Raw genomic sequence first — 17,008 nt, 5'->3', positions numbered from 1 at the left:
GACCACAAATATTTAGAGGCTCCATTTTGCTTTGGCACCCTACACCTTGCTGTCCTATGACATTTGAGCACAGATAGTCTCAAAAGTCAAGGTTGTTTTAGATAATCTTTTCAGACTCTGCCCTATTTGAGTTACCATCACCACATGCTACCCCTATTCAGACTCCATGTCTTATTCCTATTCTTCACCACTGGATAGAAAATTTTAAATATTATCTTCTGGGGATGTGGTACACTCTCCTTAGAAAATCTGACTAAAGGGGTGTTTGGGTAGCTCAGTTGGTTAAGCATCTGACTCTTGATCTCAGCTCAGGACTTGACCTCAGGATTATGAGTTTAAGCCTCAAACTTAAAAAAAAAAAAGGAGGAGAAGAAGAAGAAGAAAAAGAAAGAAAATCTGACTAAAGTAATAAATTATCCCCTAAAAATAAATTCCTGACATAAAAATTTCTGCATGCTCTTTTTAGGGACATTGCAGACCCTCTGAATACAATCTGAGTCCCAGAAGTTTATGGATTCTTTTATCTTAATAATAGTAGAACTATATTCTGAAAAGCACCCACCTCAAATTTTACTTTTTTGTGTATAAGAACTAGATAGATTAACATTTTTCCCCTGGACTTTTCAAATATGCTTTTGAAAAAGATCCTTTGAAGCTACTGTAGGCAAAAGTTATTTTAAGTCACTGTTACCATGTTTTTTCCTTTCTGTTCTAATGAACAAGTGAACTTCTACAAATTTCAGCTCATAATAATGACTATGAGAAGGAAGATAAAAGTACAGTGTGTGGAGGCTTACCCTGTTTCTTGAAACTTTCTAGAGTTTTCTCTGTTTACAGGGTAGGATAAGTTAAACTTTGATCAATTCTCCTGGTGACATGTTACAGCTCAGGCAATCCACAGTAGGTTTCCCTTGCTAAGTAAATTATGATGGTTAATTTTGTGTTTTAACTTGACCAGGCCATGGGGTGCCCTAATACTTTGTCAAACACGATTCTGGATGTTCTGGGAGGGTGTTTTGGATGAGATTAACATTTAAATCAGCGAACTGAGAAAAGTAGATTCACCCATCTTATGTGGGTAGCCCTCATCCAATCAGTTGAAGGTTTGACTAGAAGTAAAAGCTTTACTCTTCCCAAAGTAAGAGAGAATTCTTCCTGCTTGACTGCCTTTGAACTGGGGCATCATAATTTTTTTCCCCCTTTGGACTTGAACCGGTGTGTTGTTTCTAGGCTTCAAGGTTTCTAGGTTTCAAGCCTGATGGTCTTCAGACTAGAACTACACTATTGGCTCTCTGACTTCTTAGATCTTTATACTTGAACTCATATGACACAATCACTTCTCCTGGGTCTTCAACTTGCCAACTCACCCTGGAGATGGCGGGACTTACTGGGCTCCGTAACTGCATGAACTAATTCCCTAGAATAAATCTCTCTGTAAATAGACCGATAAATAGATAGGCAGACAGGTAGATGCTATTGGTTCTGTTTCTCTAGAGAATCCTAACTGATACGTATATGTTAGAGAGGAAGAGATTTAGTGGGACGAGAAGGAAAAGCGGTTTAAAATACAAGGATGGTGTACATTTTGCCTTTTAAAATAAAATGTGCCATGCCATGATGCTTGCTCCACAGGTAATCCTGAGATGCTGTGCTGAGCAGAGTTCTGAGGAGACTCATGATGAATTTATTGCCCACAAAGCAACCACTTCACTGGACTTTAACAAGAAAAATATTTAATTTATTGCATGTCAAATCAGTATCCCAGCTTTTCTTGTACTTTGAAGGCTTTTTTTTTTTTCTCTTAAACTTGAATGGGAGGAAAGCAAGAGTTGTTTTGTTTTTTTTTTTTTTCCCCTTCCATCACATCAGAATGATTTTGTAAGTTTACAGAGCCAGAGGAGATGCACTTTAAATATATAATTGTTTAAATATTCTGTTTTACTTTTTGCAGTAAGTATAAGGAATCATACATCAGAAAGGGAGGGGCTCAAGTTCGGGTTCTTCATCTTTGTAGTTGTGTGAGTACAGCTAAATCTCTTATCAGGGTTTTGGCTTCTTCTTTTGTTAAATATAGAAAAAATACCTTCTATTGTTTTCTTTATGGAGTCCTTATAAAAAGTAAATAGGAAAATGTATAGGAAAGCGTATGTACCATGAGTCTGATAATAAGTATGATACATTTTAATATCAAAAAAGAGAAGAAGAAAAAGAACAAGAAAGGATTGGAAAGTAACTTTGCTTTCTTTATGGAGTCCTTATAAAAAGTAAATAGGAAAATGTATAGGAAAGCATATGTACCATGAGTCTGATAATAAGTATGATACATTTTAATATCAAAAAAGAGAAGAAGAAAAAGAACAAAAAAGGATTGGAAAGTAACTTTGCTAAGAGGAAAACAACAGTTTTGGCAGCACAAAAAAAAATGACTATCATTCATCTCAAATCTCTAATGCTATATTTTCTTTCATATGTAAGTCTATGCATAATTACAATTAGGCCTAAGATTTGTGTCTATGGGCGTGTCGGTATCTATGTTACAGATATACACAAGCAGATTGAACTGCTTGCTTTCTTTTTCTGAGTTTAGGGGGAATGGTTCCAGAATGAAAGGGATATTGATTAATCCCTCAAACCCCCTACAGGCCTAAACATCAATGGGATTATCTCAAAAAGCCTAAAAAAGAGACAGAAAGATCACAGAATGTTAGAGTTAGAAGGGATCATCACATCCTACTCTTCCCTACTCCCGTTTTGTAAACTCCCCAGATACAGAGAGGAGTTTTGAATGAACTGACCAAGTTCATTTGGGTAATCAGTGGACTCACAGGTACATTTAGTTGGTCTCTGTCTACCCTATTGTCTCACTTTTCCCCTCACACCACACTGCTCTGACTTAGGTGTTCATGTCTCCAAGGAGAGCTTCCAGACCTTTTGTTATGTGGTATCCTTGACTCCCTCTCAGCAGAGTTGAATTTGTGCATGTGAATTTTTTTTTTTTTTTTTTTTTTTTGGTCTGGAGTTTAACTGTTTAGAGAGAAAGCACAAAAACTGTGTTTTGGCCCCTGAAGAGAGGTGATGATTGGAAATAGTGGAGGATATGTAAAGATGTATTTTTTTAAAAAAAATTTTCTGAGAATTTTTCCCTTGGTAATGGAACTTTCCAAGCCCTTTATCAGGGCCCTAGGGAAGTGTTTTTCACAAATAAGTACCTAGATCTTCTCTTTCCACAATATTAAGGGTCTGGTCTTTGTATAAGGGTCAAACCATCCATAGTAAATAAAGTTGTTTAGGGTGGTGCTGAGCATGGGTGTTTCCAAGGGTCACTGAATCACATGATGACCTTGAGAAAAAGAATAGAAATGTTTCCCTTCTTAACTCCTAACCTCCCTCATAAAGCTTAGGAAAAGGAGTAATAGAAGAAAAATGCATGACCTGCCTTCTTTAAGACTTTTTTTTTTTTTTTTAACAGCAGTTTTAGGTTCATAGTAAAACTGAGAGAAAGGTACAGAGGTACAGAGATATTGCATATCCACTTGCATAAAGTTCCCAATTATTAACATTTCCCACCAGAGTGGTACATTAGTTACAACTGATGAGCCTATGTTCACATATCATTACCACCCAAAGATCATAGTTTACATTAAGGTTCACTCTTGGTGTTATACTCTGTAGGCTTTTCAACAAATGCATAAAGAACTATATCTACTATTATGATATCAGACAGAGTAGTGTCACTGCCCTAAATGTCCTCTGTGCTCCACCCATTCGTCCCTCCCTCTCCTACAACTTCTGGCCACCACCGATCTTTCTGTTGTCTCCATTGTTTTGTCTTTTCCAGAATGTCATCTTAGAATTATACATGTAGCCTTTTCAGACTGGCTTCTTTCACTTGGTAATGTGCATTTAAGTTTACTCCATGTCTTTTCCTGGAATGACATAGCTCATTTCTTTTTAGTATGGAATAGTATTTTATTGTCTGGATGTACCATAGTTTATTTACACATTCATCTATTGAAGGCCATCTCGGTTGCTTCCAAGTTTTGGTAATTATGAATAAAGCTTCTATAAACAACCATGTGAAGGTTTTCTGTGGACATACGTTATCAACTCTTCTGGGTAAATACCAAAGAGCATGATTGCTGCATCATATGGTAAGAATTATGTTCAGTTTTATAAGAAAGTGCAAAATTGTCTTCCAACATGGCTGTACCATTTTGCATTGCTACCAGCAATGAGAGTTCCTGTTAGTCTACATCTTCACTAGCATTTGGGGTTGTCACTGTTCTGGATTTTGGCCATTTTAACAGGTGTGTAGTGGTATCTTGTATTAATTTGAATTTTTGTAATGACATACGATGTGGAGTATCTTTTTATATGCCCATTTGCCATCTGTATATGTTCTCTGGTGAGATATCTGATAAGGTCTTTGACTTATTTTTCAATCGGCTATCTGCTTTCTTATTATTGACTTTTAATAATCCTTTACTTATTTTGGATATCAGTCCTTTATCTTTTATGTATCTTTTGTAAATATTTTTTCCCAATCTGTGTCTTGTCTTCTTGATCTCTGGGCAGTATCTTTTGCAGAGTAGAATTTTCTTAATTTTAATGAGGTCCAGCTTATCAATTCTTTCTTTCATAGACTGTGACTTTGATGTCATTCTAAAAGTCTTAGTCATAGTGATCATATAGATTCTCTCTTGCATTATCTTCTATCTATATTCACATAAAACTAAATTTTATGGTTTTATAGTTTGCCTTAGTTTTGTGATTTATTTTGAGTTAATTTTGGTAAAGACTGTGAGCTCTGTGTATAGATTTTTTTTTTTTTTTGCATGTGGATATCCAGTTGTTCCAGCACTGTCTGTTAAATGGGACTTCTTAACCAGATATTTTTGAGAGAAAGAAACATTGCGGTTGGCCCTGGGTAAAAGTATGAATTTCATTTTCAGCATCCTATCACTTTTTCTTTGCATGCAATTTCCCCTAATTGCACTATTTGTCTGAATTCTCAGATTCTTGTGCTTTCTCGGGCCTTCTTTAGAGGGTAGGAAAAGGAAATTTCTCCCAAGGCATTCAGGAACTCAGATTATTGCTTTTTTAGGATTGTTTTCACTTCAAGGATGTTTGAGAAAGATGACATTATTTCCTTAAAAGAGAAACATCTCTCCTGATTGCATTTTCAGTGGTGCCATCAGGTTCTACAGGCATTTGGGATGGCATGGTGGTGAGAGTTTGAATTCTAATAACGAAGCAAGAAAACATTTTTTTCACTTTGGTTCCAGTGTCACTCTTTTTGCCATATATTCTCATTTAAAGATTCATTGCCCAGAGGAGAGTTATACATTGGCTATATAGCCTGCAATTTTCTGAAACTTTGAGTATTTGCTCAGCCTCACTAGAGTCTTGTGAACAACCCTGCATTCCGACCTGCATTACCCATTAACATCACCACTAATAACACTCACATACACAAAAGTAGGCATATATGTTAAAGAAGATGCAAGTAATAGCCTGTTTGTTTTTGATCCTGGTGTTTATTAGACTGGTACCCAAAACCAGATACCACTACTTCTTCTTGGCTCTCCCCAGTTGTTGCTTTTCTTTTATTGATCTTGGCTCCTTCATTCTATGCTATTTCTTACCTCCTTCCTTTGATGAGAACTATCTTCAGATCTGAGTTCTTATTCCTCAATCTGCGATCCAATGCTCCCTACCCTTTGTTATTAAGGTAGACATCAAACAGCATAACAACACTTTGTTAATATCAGCTAGCAAACAGCTTTTGATTGTCTGCAATACCTGATCTCAGAAGTAATTTTTTTTCAAGATTTTATTTATTTATTGGTCAGAGAGAGAGAGAGAGAGCATATGCAGACAGAGTGGCAGGCAGAGGAAGAGGGAGTAGCAGGCTCCCCGCTGAGCAGAGAGCCCAATGTGGGACTCGATCCCAGGATGTTGGGATCATGACCTGAGCCAAAGGCAGCTGCTTAACCAACTGAGCCACCCAGGCATCCCTCTCAGAAGTTATTTTATCCAGTCAAATATTCTGGTGCCCTGAGATTAATTTTGGCTTGCTAAGCAGAAGATTCTAAATCCTACTTACATACTGTACTTAAGTGTATCTTCTTCCATCATCTGACCGACTTCTTCCACCCACTTTTACATTTCTGCCATCACAATAGCTGTGCTTCCTCATTGTTGTTCTCTCACATAACATTTTCTATATGAGACTCTTGATAAATGTTGGGCAAAACTTATGGATTTGCTTCCAAATTTGCAGTCATCTTTGAACAGTTCCTTCTAAATTTTCATGCATATAGGACTAAGATAAAGACTCTGGTGCAAGAATAGAAGAAAAATTACAAATAAGAATAACCCCAATTTCTTTTGCAGAATGCCAGCCCTCACCATGAATGGAGACACTGAGCTATATACTACCAGAGCCAAATTTATTTCCTACTCACACCGTAAAGGGATATTAGAAAACTAGAGTAATGCCCGTAAAGTTTGCCACATGTTCTGAAAGTCCTGAAATTCATTCTTCCTTAATACTCCCACTTCCAACAGTTTCATCCCATTTTCTTCAAAGCTAACTTGTTTTACTGCCTCATGACCTCAGACCCCATCAACACCTTCAAGACTGGTTTTTCTGTCTCCAATTCCTCTAGCCTTAACTATATGTTTTCCTTTCACCATGTTTACTGTCCCAAAGCACATATTTTTCATTCCAGCTCCTAGTTCAGGACCCAGAAGTATCTCCCAGGAAAGGACCTGTGTAGTTTGAGTCAGTGGCACCCACAGGTGCTATCATCTCTGTATTTTCTCAAGCTCTCCTTCCATGCGAATCCCCTGTACCAGGCAGATGGATGGGCCTACTCTCCCATCACAGTATTCCTGGTAGATCTCAGCTTTCGTGTATAACCCATATCCAGAGCAGTTCTGTCTGCCTGAAAAGTTCTACTTTTTTTTTCCCTGCTTAGCTCTAATGCATTATCCAAGCCTTAACTCAAATTCTCAATTTTTATTTCTTTATGAAGACTTCTTTAGCAATCTAAGAGAATTTCCCTCCTCTTATCTTCAGCCACATTTATTACTTGCATTAATCATGTTGGCACAACTTAATCATTAGTGATTCTGGTTATTTTTTTCATATGCATCTCTTTTGTTTACCCAGCTGTACGGTAAGTCCACAAAGCAATCAAAGTAAGCTCCCTGTAAGGCATATCTGATTATATCATTCCCTTGTCTAAAACTCTCCAATAGCTCCCCTTTGCAGTGAGGATGAAACCCAAATTCTTGTAAGACCCTTCATTATCTGACTCATTCCCATGTTTTTAGCTTCATCTACCTCTGTGTTTACTGTTCCCTCTCCTACAAACTTTAGGACAGTGGATTTACGTTATGGATTTTATATTCTTTCCTCCAGTCCTACATATAATCAGCTCTCAAAACCTTGAACTTTCACTGCTAAATATCTTTAGAAACTATCCCTTTGTCTCCATCCCTATTGCCCCTAATTTAAAATATAACAAAAATTACTCTTTTCCAGAATAGAGACTTATACTCCTCATGTCCTGAGTGATTTTTTAAAAAGATTTTATTTATTTATTTGACAGAGAGAGAGAGATCACAAGTAGGCAAAGAGGCAGGCAGAGAGAGAGGGAGAAGCAGGCTTTCTGCCAAGCAGAAAGCCTGATGTGGGGCTTGATTCCAGGACCCTGAAACCATGACGTGAGCTGAAGGCAGAGGCTTAACCCATGGAGCAACCCAGGTGCCGCCCCTGAATGATTTTTTAATATAAAGTGCTGAGTTTGAAGTGATTCTGAGTTATCAAAAATAGGTATTGAGAATATGAATTTGGATATATATATATATACATATATATATACACATACACACACATATATATGTGTATATATATATATGGGTAAAAAATTAAATGGGAGTCATTGTCAAATACTAATTATAGGAATAGCTGACAGGAACAAGAAGAGATTATAGTGTGAGTGAAGGAGAGGGTGTAAGTCAGAACACCAAAGATATCTAACATTTAGTTAGTGGAATCTGAGAAGGAGCAACCAGAGAAGGAGAGGAAAAACAAGCTAGTGGGGTTATCATGAGAGATAAGAAGAGAAAGTGACATAAAGCAAGGTTTATGGGGCCCAATCCTAAAAGCAGATCCAAGGCAGATAAGGATAGAGATGAAAGATGTTACAATATCCATGTGGAAGAACAGGTCAAACTTATTGTACATTTACTATATGCCAAGTACTTGACCCATGTGAGTTTATCTAAATTTTCTAAAATAGTGAGGCAGACTTTTGTTTGTAGGAAAAGAGGTTGTTTTTCTGTGTGTGTGTGCGTGCATGTGTGTGTATGTGTGTGTTTTCCAAGTCAGGAGAGATTTGAACAAACTTAAATGCTAATTGGTAGGACCTGCAGAGAATCAGAACTTGCAGAGGACAGAGGAGAAGATAGAGACAGGGAGTTCAGCCAAGACAGGCAGGAGGAAGTGGACGCTGAGCCCAGGTGGAGGGGTGAATATAGACAAATAGCAAGAAGACCACAACACCTTCCATTTTCATCTGGGCCCTGGCTGGGTGATACATGGCTGCCTGAAGTTGACAGAAAGAACAAGATACCATTTCTTTCTAAGGGCTTCGTTTTGAGGGAAATGGAGGGGTGAACTCATTTGCTGGCAGTCAGATATTAAAGGTAGGAAAGTGATCAATGCATTTGGAATCTGAAGATCTGGGTTCAAATTTCCCAGCTTTGATGATTTTCTTACAGTATCTGAGCTGGCCTTTTAGCTGCTAAGCCAGGTTCACATCTCCCAACTTAGAAAGTTGTCATGGCAACATCTAACCCAGGGCCTACCACATAGTAGGCATTCCAAAAAATAATAGTTAAATCTGAATCTACGTTGCCCTCCCCCTCACCCTTTTAGCTTATTGAATTAGAAATCAGTAATGAGCTGTTTCAAAGCTTTCTGCCAACAGCCATTGTAAGGATGAAAAGAAAAAAAAGAAAGAAAGAAAGAAAGAGCTTTAGTAAGTAGACAGTGCTATATTCTCTGTAGAAAGGAAGGGTGCTCTGACTTAGTGCCCACCATGCCCAGGGCCATTAATGAAGCCTGGCTCCTTTTTCTCATCATTGCAGCCATTCAAAAGGAGAAAGTCTTCTTGGCAAGGAAGTGCTATTTTCAGAGACAAGATTAGGCTCATTTGGGGCAGGAGCCTTGCTTCTTCAGTCCCGGCACCTCTGAAGATTAGGTTAAAAGGTAAGAAGGAATGACTCAGAATAATTGCATTGCTTTACTGTGAACTTTAAGATCTTTTAGTGGAGGAGTTTTACAAGCAGTGATAGATAGTCATGGAGAGAGGAAAAGTACAAACCCAGGGGACAAGAACAGTGATGCCTGACTGAATTTCTACACAAAAAGAAGGTTGGCCAGACTTGTTATTTTTTTCTACCTCCCCCAAATTCACGGGAATACTTTTAATATGCCTTTGTCTTCACAGGTTCTGAAAACGGACTTTTTCTCCTTATCTACCTTCACTATATAACTGCATGTTTTCTATGAAGCAGATTTTAGAAATCCCATTCTGAGATCAGGTATATCAAAGTAAATACCGTCTATACATGCAAAGTTCAGTTGTTATTTTATAATCGGGGAAAATATATCCATAATGATAGCTCTTAACCAGAACCTAATGTCTTACTTCTCAGCACTAATCCAGAAAACTATCAAAAAATATTTATTGATCCTTTATTGAGTTTTTAGCTTAATGCTGAGTTGTTTGGGGGATGCAGAAGAAATAAAACTAGACAGTCCCCTCCGCTTATGAGTGTACGGTCTACTTGGATAGAAAAGGCATGGTTTGGCTGAACACCTGATGATAAGGGGTAACACATTATCACAGCTACTCAAGTACAACCTGTAGTAATTATTGTCACTTTCCTTATCAGTCCTTCTTCTACCTCCATCTCCACCTTCTACCTCAGGTCCCATAGTCAGAGACATGGGGGGAACCCTCGACTCCTCTCTTTTTCTGATCTTCCACGTCTGACCAATTGACAGGTCCTATGGTTTCTACCCTTAAATATTCCTGAATGTGTCTACTTATCTCTGGCCTCTGCTGCATCACCCTGTTGAGGCCACCATCTATATTCACCTGGAATACATCTAAGGTTTGATGAGCGACTCCTGGACTTCCACCCATGCCCTTTGCCGATCCATTCTACACAGTGAGCCAGAGTGACCTTTCTAAGTGGCAAATGTAAGAGTGTCCTCAAGTTCACACACATCCCCAAATTTCACACCTCTTTTCATCAAGCCAGTTCAAAGCGTTCTGTTTAAAATCATCTGATCATTTGTCCTGGGTCTTAAAACAGCCTGGGCTCCCCATTGTGGCTTTAAGGCCCTTACTACTCTGGCTATAGCTTGGCTCAACAGACTTCTCTCCAGCCACTGAACAGAAGGATGTACAATCTGGGCCCACTGACTCCCTTTCTTTCCCTCCCCTGACTGCCAGCCCTGTCCTCACCCCTGGCCATGTTCTCCTGTTTGAACCTATAACTGGCAGGCTGGGTACCATAGAGCATAAGCTCGCAAGCACTGTGGCTAAGTCTAGAGCAACAGGCTTCTGTGTCTCAGCTGCGTAACACTAGGCAAGTTATCTAACCTCTCTATACCTCAGTTTTCTCCTATGAAATGGGGAGAAAAATAACTGAACCTACCTCATAAGCCTGTCATGAGGAAGCAGTAATGTAATTCAGGTAAAGTGCTTGACTCATAATAAACATTCAATGAAAGCAGCTCTTATTTTCATGACATATCATACTTCTTTTTATTATTTTGTGTTTGCAGTTTCCGTTCTAAGGTAAAAAGGGGCAGCGTGAGTTATGTACCCTTGTTAAATTAGTTTTCTGATTGTGGTTTTTGATTAAATGTCATGTAAGATTCAAAGTAGAAATAAATAATCATGCAGACAAGATGTTATACCACAAAAGAACCACAGAACACAAATGAGGGGAATTTTACCATTTGTGTCACTGTCTAATTCACCTGAAGGACTGCGAGACATTCAGAAGAACTTGATATTCTGTGAATTAGTAAGTGAGTTAACTCATTTGATCAAATATTCAAAGATGATAAGTCAACAAATGTTCTCTATTCATTTATGACAAATGTGATTCACACGGCACACAGTAGCATCGATGATGGCAGACACACATCCAGAGCCTGCTTAGCCCTCAAAGCAGAGTCACGTGGGGGGCTGCATGGAGATGAATTGACAGAAGGATGCTGTGGGATGAGCCATTGTGAAACTGGAGGGTCTGGGGTGAGAAGGACAAGGCTGGGAAGAGCAAGAGAAACATAGTTGACAGAAGGGATCGGCTCTGACAAAGATGTTGGATTTTTCCCAAAGGAAAGTAGCAAGGCCAGTCATAGATGCATCCATATAAGAAATCCAATGGTTATGCAGAACAGAGTCCATGACAACAATGTTTATCATAATTAGGCAGAATATCACCTTGCGGGAGAGCAGTTCATTCATGGCAGATTCCCAGATAATGGCTGGGGATGTGAGGTGAGGAATTCAGTTATTTGGGGATAGATCTAGCAAGAACTGATAGGGAAATAGGATGCCATCCAAGCTGATGAAGATCTAGGGCCACAGACTGAAAAGCCTATTTTTTATTATGCAGGATAAAAGAGAAGAGGAAGGTGTAGGAATTAAATGTGACTTAGTGCAAGGACAAACCATATGATTTCAACAGAAAACCCTTACAGAATCTAAAACTTATCCTTATTCTATCCAGTCTTGCAAATATTTTGTAGCTCAACTACCAAGAGCCATCACTATGTTAGGAGTTCATAATTTCACAATTCCTAACTTATAAACTTCTCCTCTTTGTTGACATTGGCTCAGAAAATTGGGCCATGGACTTGTGGTTCTATCCATAAGAAAATTCAACTTTGGGGAGCTGAAAAATATCACAGCTAAGAGAATCAAAACAGTGACTGCAAACTTCCATCACCCAAATCAGCATGGTCAGACCTACATGCCATAAAACAATATCACGTTAATCACTGAGGAAAGTGAAGGAAACAACCCTGTCGACCCTCTAGTGTTCTGAGTACTGGGAACCATTTTGGTAAATTGTATGTTAGCTTGAAAATGAAATGAGAGCTTCCACTGTTTCTGATTGAACTATTGTCCTTACGCACAGGTAGTTCTTGGAAACATGATTCCAGTTATGGTTAATTATATATGTATATTTTTTAATTATATATAAAATTTTAGAAAAGAAAGAACAACTAAAAATAACCAAAGGGCTGTTTTTTTCCTTCTTTATTTGTTTCATTTGCAAATGAATGTCTGTGATCTCAGAATGGTAAAAACATGTTTTAAAAATCTAAGCTTTACCTTTCCTTTATTTGTTTAAAAACTTCTTTAAAGTAACCATATAGCTTTTGATTTTTTTGCCACGGTTATGTTTCTTACAGCATTATGTCTGTGCAGAATATTCAAATGTGTTCCTAAATAGTTGATAATTGCTATGTACTTTCACCATTTATGCAAAGATGCGTAATTGGAGTAGTTCTTGATCTCAATGGTTTAATGTAGCCCTGAAAATGAAAATAAAATACTATTGAACCCTCGAGAGAAGCTAATAGGTGAAGCATGATGGTTCAATATCAATAAAAATAAACTTTGATATGATCATTAGAAACTATCTCTAAAGGTCATCTGTCTTCATTAAAGGCCAAGAAAATGGACTAAGAGACAGTTTTTAACAACTTTTTTTTCTTTAACTCAACTTTTCTTAGGCAATAATGTACAAATCAAAATCACCCTTCTCTAGCTAGTTAAATGTATAGGTCTGCAAAACAGAAAAAGAATACTCTAAGAAAATTATTTAAGTGCCATGTTCTTTGGGCCAAACGTGTCCTTGTAAATCTTTGGGATAAAATTTTCTGCACTAACCAGAGACCCTATGTTCCAGAAAACAGAACAGACAGCTGGAAAGCATTTTCAGTTGTTTTAAGGAATAAACACGGTTTCCAATTCGTTTTCTAAACTGCTTTCAATAATCTCCACTCTCCAAAAAGGAGAGTCGAGACTGGCTGATTGGAGGGAAACGGGATTATGAAAGCTCCACACAACGTGTCTGGTTTGGCACAGCCACAATTGAATACTTTAGCTTTCCTGCCAGGATGGTTAAGTTAACACTTAATTAGTATGTGTACCAAACAAAACATGCTTCTGGGCAGCACATTTTAAAAAAACTTCCCCCCACTGCCCCACAAATAAATAGCCTGGTTTCTGCCCAAAATATTCAAGGAAAAGGCTGTGTTTGCCTGGGGCAGAGGCCAGATGCCTTGACTTCCAGCTTCCTTCCATCAAAGCCGTGCAGTTTGGAAATTAAAATCTACAGCAATAATGAAACATATTAAAATGCATGCAAAGTCTTGAGGGCTTATAATATGCTAAAAACCGGCAATGCATGTTTACATCCATATATCAACTTGGATGTGCTGAAAAGATTTAAAGTGTAAAATATGCAAATATGTGTCATATTGTCACACTTGGTCTCTCTAATGGAACTCCCTTTCATCTCAAGTCGTCTTAATTTCATGAATATTACATGGCCCTCACACCTTTTACTCCTGCTGTTGCTAGGCTGAGAAGATTATGAAAATATGTTAATAGTAACTTTCATCAAATAAAAGTTGCAATATTCCAAATAAAGCATTTTTTCCCCTCCTCTTAAAATACAAATGGTGAAGGGTTTCATGCTATTTTGTTTCCCTGTGGGAGACTAGATAACTATAGGCCAATTAAATTAATGAGAAAAGACCATGCAAATGGAAATATTTGTGCATAATCTTTGCTGGCTGCACATATAGACAGGTATATAGTGGTTTTTAAAATATTCTTGAGGAATGAAAATAGTCCCAGATCTGGAATACTGATCGTATATAGAAATGAGTTTTAAATTAGGCTGTCCTACACAAAAGCCCATGCTTTTATATTTAATTGTCGAAAAACCATAGAAGGTAGAAAGAAGTGGTAAGTTTGAGGTATCTATCCTCATTTATGAAGCTGAAGAAGAAAATAATATTGGCATCTCAGATAAAAGAGAAAGAAATAAAAAGGAAGGAAGGAAGAGAGGGAGGGAGGGAAGGAGGGAAGGAGAGGGAGGAAGGAAAAACGTACTCTGTTCTGTTCATCTTGGACACATTGTCCTGATACTTTTAGAATGACAGCCTTATTTCTTTTTCCCGACACCTGCTGAAAGGCTCATTTTAACTTGCCTTACTGATAACTTTAAATGCACAGTGGAAGGCAAAAAGAATGAGAAGCATACATTTCTTGACCTAATTCTCACCAGCAGGGAGGTACTGGTGACTATGCAGAAATTTTAAGAATCTGAGACCGACCGCCACCTTGAATTCCATAAAGGGGTGGGAAGGGAGATCCAATATTCGGGGTTTAATTAGAACTTTATTTTAGAAGAGCCCTGGATTTAATACATTTGAAGAAAAGATTATTTGTAACCCGTGAACAGATAGTTTATAAATGATTAAAGAATAGGAAACTAAACAAGTGTTATTCTGACAAGATTTTTGCCAACAACTGAAACAAGAAAGTTAAATAGCATTGGAAAGGAGCCAGTTCCTTGGCTCTGCAGAATGGCCCAGGAACTTTTCATACAGGCTTTGATTCTTAAGAGTTTGCCCAGATGATGGAAGGAAGGGCAGTCGGTCAAGAGGGATACAAACAAGCTTACACATGCAAGGACCTAGTTGAGAAGACTGCAGTGCAGAATGTGTGGGGCTCCCTGGATGTGGAGGGCAGTAGAAAAGATACTGGCAATTATGTTTCCAAAAGATTGCCAGGAGAAGGAGACTAAACTCTGGCTAAAGACAGATGGGGTAATGCTGACAGATGACAAAGAGAAGACAGGCCTCCATAACTGCTTTTCTTCTGAATTGTTGCTGTCGTTTTGCTCTTTTTGTTTGTTTTCTTCTGTATTGTTTTGTTCCCTAATAGTAGAGTTTTCAGGTTAGACTTGTTGGACAAAAATAAAAAAAAGAAAATACAGCCCGTGCTGTGTGAAGCCAGAGAAAAGAAGCACACATATACTTTCAATGGGTTTTACTTTATTTATCTGAAATTCATCCTTTTTCTTAAATAATATATAATCTTAGCGGAAAGTATAGATACTTCCCCAATTGGGAGAGAAAGCAACACTCTATCTTTCTCCATCACTCAAAGGTAACTTTCCCCCCTAAATTCATGCAAAACTTAGATTACACTCTTTAAACAATTTTAATGCTACATTTTAAAACTATCATTTCATGAATAGTTCCCTACATCATTAAGGCTGCTATATAAATCTCAATTGCTACATAAGGTTTCATATTATGTTTTTTTTTCATCAGTACTGGATATTTAGTTTGTTCTAAAATTTTGTCAAATAATATAAATGAAATACAAAATATTGCTCATACATTTTTGTCCATATTTAAATATAGTTTTAGATAAATTCCTTGTAAGGGAACCAACACAATTTTATAAAACAGCCATGCTACTAAATTTAAAGAAACATAATACAAAGAAGATGAGATAAATTGTCCTTTAAAATACAGTATTTCCTCCTTGATTACTTCTTTTTCCTTATAGGCTGAAATGTGTCAAGTGAATTTTAACAGAGAACATGGATAAGACTTCCCTGTCTGGTTCTGGTGAGTTAGGTGATTGAAAACAAACTGCTTTTGAAAAATAATGAATGGACTGGGGGAAAATGTTAAATAACATCAAAACTCATGGAAGAAGGTGTCTAGCATGTAGTTAAAAATAACACATCACTCAAAAGAACAAAGTGATATGAGTAAAGAGTAAAAACTGCAGAAGGCAGAGAACTGCTTACTCCCACTTTGGATACCGGGAGTGCCTAACACGGGTTACCAAATGACCATATTAAAAGAAATAAACAGCAAGCTGACAATACCTGCAAGGCAAAGGAAAGCATACAAAGGAAGATTTGACGAAAACAAAAGACGACTAGAAATATAAAGTAAAATAAAGCAAGTTAAAATCTCAGTGGAAATCTTTAGCAGTAGAAATGACATATTCTAATTGAGCATTAGGACAGTAAAAGATAGAGAAAAAGATTTTGTTCCTACTAAAGCCAGGAAGAAAACAAACATAAAATTCAATAGACAGAGAGGGTTTTAGGGATTAAAATGAGTCCAAGAAGAACAGAGAGCCCAGGACTAGGTAGAGATAGTACGCAGAAAGATAATGACTGAGAATTCTTCAGACCTGATAATAAACCACTCCACAGAGTCAGCCCCAAGCAAGATCAATTAAATAGAAATTTATACATGGAGACTTCATAGAGAAAGTGTTGAAAATGAAAGTCAGAGGAAAACCAAAGCCAGCCAGCAAATAAAACACAGATTTCCTTTAAAGAGTGGCAGATAGCCTGTTGGTGGGTATTAAGGAGGACACGAATTGCATGGAGCACTGGGTGTGGTGCATAAAGAATGAATCTTGGAACACTGGGGAAAAAAAAAAGAGTGGCAGATAGACTGACAACTGTCTTTCATAAATGCAACAACTAAAGCCAAAAAACCATGGAATGGTATCTTCAAAATACCAAAAGGGTTCGTCTGCACATTGATTCCATATGCAAGGAAAATATCTGTTAACAATAGAAATGAAAATCAGGGCATTTTAAAATGAAAACTGAGAGAATTCATCACCGGAGATCCTTATTAAAGAACTATTAAAGTATAAATTCCAGACAGAGAGAATGTGATTATTGATAAAAATTTCAGTGATATTTTACCTGTGATACAAAAAAGAATGAAAGTAGTACATATGTAGACAAATGTGAATAGATACTGACTACATAAAACAGTAATAATCTCTAGGGTATATTTCCTAATTGAATTAAAATGTCAGGCATAATGCCATGGGATATA

This window comes from Lontra canadensis, unplaced genomic scaffold (assembly GCF_010015895.1).
Source record: "Lontra canadensis isolate GAN:19392208 unplaced genomic scaffold, GSC_riverotter_1.0 scaffold17, whole genome shotgun sequence".
In the NCBI taxonomy this organism is placed as follows: Eukaryota; Metazoa; Chordata; class Mammalia; order Carnivora; family Mustelidae; genus Lontra; species Lontra canadensis.
This window is presented reverse-complemented; position numbering follows the sequence as displayed.